Consider the following 6,000-nt stretch of genomic DNA (forward strand, 5'->3'; position numbering starts at 1 on the left):
GAGGGAAACTCAGCTTCCATCCAACCCCCTCCAAGAAGCTTTTGGCTCCCTACAGCTGCCGGAGTCTTTACTATCAGTTATTGTACTCTTTATTGTTACAAGCTCTTGTGTTTTTTCTGCCTTTTACACCAGCACGTTGTGGAGGGGAAAGAACAGAGCGATCTGGGAGCGGTGTGATATGCAGGGCAGAGCCCTGTGCCAGGGGACAGGCCGCCCAGCTTCCCCCTGCTGCCTGCCACCGCCTCCTCGTGTGGCCTTAGGATGTGCTGCTTCCCTCTGGGCCCTGGGGTGCTTCCACCGACACACCGCCCTTCACTTGTTCACCATCCCTGCCCTTGTAAAATGCTTCCAAGGGGTCTGGGGCAAAGCTTTGTACTGTCAGGGCAGCCACAGGCCCACCGCTCGCTGCCCTCCTTCACCAGAGCAAGCAGAAGGAGCTGTGCCCAGCCCTGCCCCGGCCACTCAGCCCCGCAGCAGTCAGCCCCCGTTCCCCTGCAGATGCTGCCCGTGCTGGCAGCAGTGGGAGATGCAGTGGGGAAACCTGTGCAGGGACCCAAGGAGCGGCGGAGCTGGCTGCAGTAGACATCCCCAGCGCGCAGGCAGCACCAGCACGCAGTGCTCAGCACTTGTCCTTGCAAACCCTGCTCTGCTCCCCATCATCACTCGCTTAGAGCCTTTGTTTCTCCTAACCATGAGTGAAACCAGTTGTGGGATTTCGTGTTAAGGGCATGACATAATCAGAGTCTGGGAATTCCACTGGAGGAATCCTTTTGAAGATTTACTAGTCTGGCTAATTACAGTAAAACTCTGAAGGTGCTGCAGTCTAAATGATTAACAGTTAATAAGTGGAGGTTTCTGCTTTCTTGTACTTTCTTTGCTACGAAACAAAACAGACCAATTCTGGCTACGTCACTAGCGGTTTCTTTTAGGAAGGAGATCTGCCAGAGGCGTGCTAACAGGTTTTCACAACTCCACTGTCCATCTCTGTTGGTGGTAGCAGATCATTCAATTAAAAATGTAAGTCATTTCCTTGCTTCTTTCTATGTTTGTTGTTTCTCTGCCTTTCTTTAAGCTTGAGTAGTGACAACAGCCTGGAGGATTTATCTGCTGCTTGTTGACATTTTCGCTTTCTGATGCGCATCCTTACATTACCCTGTAGAGTTCAGGCCATCTCAACCACAGAGGGATGGTTTAAGGAAAGGCACCCTTAGAAAATACCTCTTCCATGTTCCTTTCCTCCCAAAATGCCCACATTATCAAAACACTTAATAATTCTTAATTTTGATTATCTACTTCCATGTATAGCCCATTTACCTGTTATTGCCATTAAAATATTTGCTCTCTGTGCCAGCATCTCTATCATATTTTTGATCAGATGTGTTGTAGTAAACCTGCCGTGTCTCATTCTCTGCCCGCTCCACCTCTGAGCTCCTGCAGACCCACACCTGCCCACCTTCATGTCTCCATCCTCCCTACCCGCTCCTGCAGCCTGCAAGGGCTGCCCTCATGCCATGGCTGTGGGCACCCTCAGCTTGTAGGGGTGATGTGGTGCTGCTTCCGTCAGAGCTGTTTTTCCAAATCGGGCCCTAAATTTCCCTGTGCCACCTTCTGACGTCTGCACAGGGATCTGGAAGTGGCACTGGGTGCCTGGGGGAGAAGCGCTGCCCTGTGCCTGCTGCCATGGGGTGAGGCGCAGTGGGGATGGAGCAAGGGGAGTGAGCAGCCATGGGAAGGTGACGAGAGGGGCCTGGGCTGAGCTGGCAGCGGGTGCATGGAGATGGCAGCAGGACACCCAAGAGACTCAGAAGCAGCAGAAAACCTTGGTGACTGCAAACCCCATCTCAGGGCTTGCTTCAACCACCACAGTCCAGCTGCCCTGCACATCCCTGGGGCGAGAGGCCTGAGCCTGGGCACTGCCGGAGCCCCGTGTCCCCGGTGCTGCCAGGTGGCAGCCACCACGGAGGATGAGCAGCTCCCGCGGTGCACCGCTACCAGGTGCTGGTGCTGTGCCGAGCCGCCCGCTGGTGAGCTGTGGGTGGCTGGGCTGTCGTGTGGTAGGCAAAGTGCTGCAGAACAAAACTGAATTGAAGTGATTCTTTCCCTCTCCCCTTGGCCTGCGAGGAAATCTTTTTCCATTTACTATAAAACATGGCCCTTAATAGTGCTGAAGTGTTCTATGTATTTTAAATAAACATGAGTGGATTTGAGCCCAGGAGGACATGAAAGAATGCAGCGTTTGCGGGGTACCGGCCCGGCACACATGTCAGCAATTTGGCTGCCTTGTGTACTTTGGCTTTTAAAAAAGCATTTAAAAGTAAACAAATGAAGGAAAATCTGGCAGCTGGATTTCAAAGTAAATTGCTTTCAGCTGATAGACCCCGTTTCCAGCTTGGTTGGGTAGTATCAAGCCGTACACATCCAGCGAGAAGAGCAAGCGGCCAAGGAGGCGAGCGGGGGTGGGAGGGAGAACAAAAGCAGGGAAGTTCTGTGGATTTAATTCTTCCATTTCCTTCCTTTGCACCAAACACTCCCTGCCTGTCACTGCCCTCATGTCAGACGGGCAAGCTCAATACTTCAGACACCAAATTGCACTCTGCTGTCTCCCAGCCCCTGCTCTGCTGGGGCTCGCTGCCTCCTCCGGCCAGGCTGGGAGCATCGCACTGGGATCAACGCTGTCCCCATGTCCCCTCCAAGAGGCACGGCAAGGAATCTGTTCTCTCGTCCTGGTGTCCTGCCGCCAGCCCGGCAGTGCAGAGGGGTGACCCCCACCCACGCAGCCCCCGGTGCTGCCAGCCCCAGCAGGCATCGCCCCGCCGGCGGGGGAAGCGGAGCTGGAAGCGGCAGAGATAACGCAGGCATCAGGAGCACGGGCTGCGGCGAGGCCCTGCGCCTCCGGAAGGGTCTGGTGTGGCCCCGAAGGAGGAGACTCAGCAAATGCTGACAGATAATAACGAGGTCCCGGGCTGGACAAAGAGGGGAGGTTGCTGAGGTCACGCTTTGGCTCAGCTTCGGGCTCCTTCTGCTTTGACTCGCGTTTCCTCAAGTTTATAAAACTTTCTGCGGGTTGGTTCGGTGGAAAGTGCAGAGGAAACCGGTGGGTCTGCAATACTGGCAGCCTGGGGCCGGGGCCGGGCTGCTCCACGCACGCAAAGACGACGTGCCCGGGGCTGTCCTGCTGGCACCGATGCTGCGATGCCCCCCTGGGGGTGTAGGGCCCTGCAGGCCCCCAGGAGCAGCGTGAGGCTTCAGCAGGAGCAGGCAGCACAGGGACAGTGTCCCTGCAGCTCTCAGCATGCTGCTCCCTGCTCCACACTGCAGGATCCTTCTCTGTTCATGGCTGAGGACACAGCTCCATGCAATGCTCCCTTTAAGGGTACAATTAATCAGAAAGGCTCGCTCTAATGGTTTTCCTCCTCCCTGTACCTCAGTAAACGGAGTCCCTTCCCAGCTCCCCTGGCAGTGCTGAGGTGCTGCCAGCTGTACCCCACAAGGGAAAAACGTGGCGAAACCTTCTGGGTGAGAAACTCTGAGCGCAAAAGGAGCTGGGGCTGAGGCAGTGCTGTACTGACATGACGGGAGCCAGCCGGGCCGGCTGCGCTGAGCCGCAGGACAGCTCTCATTATCCCTTGGCACAGGAGGCCTCTGGCACCAGTGCTGGGAGCTGGCAGCGCCCGCACGCACCTGCTGGCACCAGTGGGCTCACCAGGAAGCTCCTGGCTCTCGTTAATGCCATGGAAAAATGTTTTTGAGGCTCCCCGAGTGGCCCCTTCCTCTCCACCCTGGCGCAGGCTCCAGCACCCTGCCCAGGCGCTCAGGGCCCAGCCCCACCACCACGGCCCCGAAAGCTGCAGGGAAGAGGCTGCAGGACACAACGCGAAAGCACCTCCTGGGTTCTGTCATTTCTTTTCCTTCCTCAGGTAGGCAAATGGGGCTAGAAGGCTAGAAGTGGGGACGTGGTAGATTCATTTGCGTGGGGTGGGTGAGGCTCCAGCCCTCATTCAGAGGGATGGAAACAACCCCCAGCAAAGACAGTTGCTTGGATGTCCCTGTGATTAACGGGAAGAATATGTAAATGTATATGGCGGTTGCCATGGCTACCAGAGGCATTACGCGGGTGCTGGGGAAGGCAGAGCCCCCGGCCCAGCCCGGGTCAGGATTTGCATTCGCGGCGCAGCGGCACCCCGGCACCCCGCGGTGCTGGTGCAGAGCCGCCAGGCTGAGCCCACCCCATGGCACCGCCGCGTCCCCAGCACCCCCAGCAAGATCTGGGCACCCCTGCCTGGCAGGAATCACCCCGAGGGAGCGATGTGCCTCGGTCCCATGGGGCCACACAGCAGCACAAAGCTGGGAGCGGGATGGGGATGGGGCCTGCACACAGGTGCACCAAACCCCCAGAGCCACCCAGCCCCACCTCACGCCAGGCCCAGCAGCAGCCCTTCCCCGCAGCTCATTGCTGCCTGATCCTATAAAGCTGGGAGGGGAAAGAGGCTCCATACAGGTGGAGCCTGCAGAGCTGCCCCTGCCTGCCCTCAGGCCTTATAAGTGCTGTGGGCGCCATGTCGTGTCACCTCACATCGTGTCACTTATCCTGAAGCTGTCACGAGCCCTGACAGCAAGGAGCCCCCAGGGCATTCGTGCCCTCAGCAGTGCTACTGTGCCAGCCCTAGGACCTGCTGGGTGGCTGCAACCAGAGGGAGGAGGTGAAACCCTCTGGTCTTCAGCACCTTGACCTGAAAAGGTCCTGGCTGACAGCTTCTTGCACATCTCGCTGCCACTGCAGCACGAGCAAAGTGCTTTAAAAACTCTGTAAAAGAAAGCAGAAACCCTAGATAAGCTGAGAAATGGCACACTGGGGAGTGTGTGGGGTGGAACCGACCCTAAACCTTGTGTGGGAAGGGGCTGCTTGGGAACATGATGCTTGCCCCTCTGTACTCTGTGGTAGTGAGGTCCCACCTGGAGCTCTGTGCTTGGTTTTGGGCTCCTCAGTGAGCTGCTGGCTGTGGTCAGAGAGGAGCAGTGGAGCTGGTGAAGGGTCTGGGAAATGAGATGAGGAGCGGCTGAGGGAGCTGGAGCAGGGGAGGCTGAGGGGAGGTGTCTGTGCTCTCTGCACCTGCCTGAAAGGAGGCTGCGCGAGGAGGGTGCTGGTCTTGTCCTTGGGTGATAAGTGACAGGATGCGAAGAAATGGCCTCAGGTTGTACCAGGGGAGGTTTGGGTTGGACATCAGGAAGAATTTCCTCACGGAGATGGTGGTCAAACACTGGAACGGGCTGCCCAGGGAGGTGGTGCAGGCATTTAAGGGCTGTGCGGCTGTGGCACTGAGGGACATGGCTTAGAGGTGGACTTGGCAGAGCTAGGTTGGTGGTCGGACTGGATGATCTTAAGGGGCTTTTCCAACATAAACAACTCCATGCTTTTGTTTCATGCTGAAAGTGTAAATTTCAGTATCTACCCTCAAACTGCTTTGCTAGCCCAAGCTGAAGCAAGGCTGTGAGTTATCTCTCGGTTGGGACCTGTGGTGCTGACAGAGCCTGTGGGTGCCCCCACACCGACAGCCCCAGTGCCTGTGGCTGCTCCTGGCTTTGGGGGGCAGCAGGGGTGTGGGGACCCCGAAGGATGTGGGGATCTCCCCGGCCCCCCGTGGCCAGCCCCGGGCTCCTCCGCCTGTCCGAGTGCTCCGCTGCCGTTACAAATGGCAGGCGTGCACGCCTGGGCTCTCGTGTCTGCTATTTCCTTATAATTTAAGAGCCTTCCTCACATTAATCTTTTTATTTTTATTTTGACAAATGTATGTTTCCAGGAAGTTGCTGAGGTCAAAGCAGCATCTGTTGCTCGTTATTTTGGGGGATGCAGAGGGTCTTTGTGAGGGTTTCCAAAGCAACAAGGAATTAAGTGGTTTGTAAAGCGGAGACCAGGAATGAGGAGAGGGCTGGGGCTTCCCGAAAGGCAGCTGAAGATGCTGATGAAAATCAGATCAGCTCGCCTGTATTTTCTTGGAAACT

This window comes from Aythya fuligula, chromosome 19 (genome assembly GCF_009819795.1).
Source record: "Aythya fuligula isolate bAytFul2 chromosome 19, bAytFul2.pri, whole genome shotgun sequence".
Classification (NCBI taxonomy): Eukaryota; Metazoa; Chordata; class Aves; order Anseriformes; family Anatidae; genus Aythya; species Aythya fuligula.